This window comes from Entelurus aequoreus, linkage group LG28 (genome assembly GCF_033978785.1).
Source record: "Entelurus aequoreus isolate RoL-2023_Sb linkage group LG28, RoL_Eaeq_v1.1, whole genome shotgun sequence".
Taxonomy (NCBI): Eukaryota; Metazoa; Chordata; class Actinopteri; order Syngnathiformes; family Syngnathidae; genus Entelurus; species Entelurus aequoreus.
Window position 1 is genome coordinate 6405689 of NC_084758.1, and position 721 is coordinate 6406409.

Sequence of the window (721 nt, forward strand, 5' to 3'; positions counted from 1 at the left end):
AAATGATGACTTTTATTATTATAATACTGCCAAAATTCCAAGTTTTTCTTGTGAAATTCCAACTCATTTTTCACAACAAGCTTTTTTGTATTTGCATAGTATGTATATATTATTCATGTTGTAAATACACTTCTTTATATATCTAGAAAGGCTGGTCCTAAAGAGGGAGGCATTTTTTCGGAGGCCTCAAGAAGGTGACAGATACAAGAAGGTGTGTGTGTGTGTGTGTGTGTGTGTGTGTGTGTGTGTGTGTGTGTGTGTGTGTGTGTGTGTGTGTGTGTGTGTGTGTGTGTGTGTGTGTGTGTGTGAGTGTGTGTGTGTGTGTGTTCTTGTATTTCTACCCTTCTTGAGACATGAAGAAGGAAAAGTATCTTCCATATGAGGAGGTGTGAACAAGTGATGACATAAATCACGGTCCCAATAACATTGCATCTAATAGACAATGTCTCATTTGCACCCCCTCTGGCCAACATATGAAATAACAAGTGTGTGTAAGAAATTGAAATTTGCCCCCTTTGGCCAAAATTAATTTAAAAACAATAAATAAATATGCATATAGAGACATACTGTAATAACTTGAAGTAAATATTGAAGATTAAAAAACATTTACGAACAAAAAATTCCAAAAAGGAACTGAAAGCAGTCTTTTTTTCACAAGGTGTCGACTTTTTTCTCATAAAATTGGGAACAATTTGTCATATTCTTTCTGTTTCTGTAATAT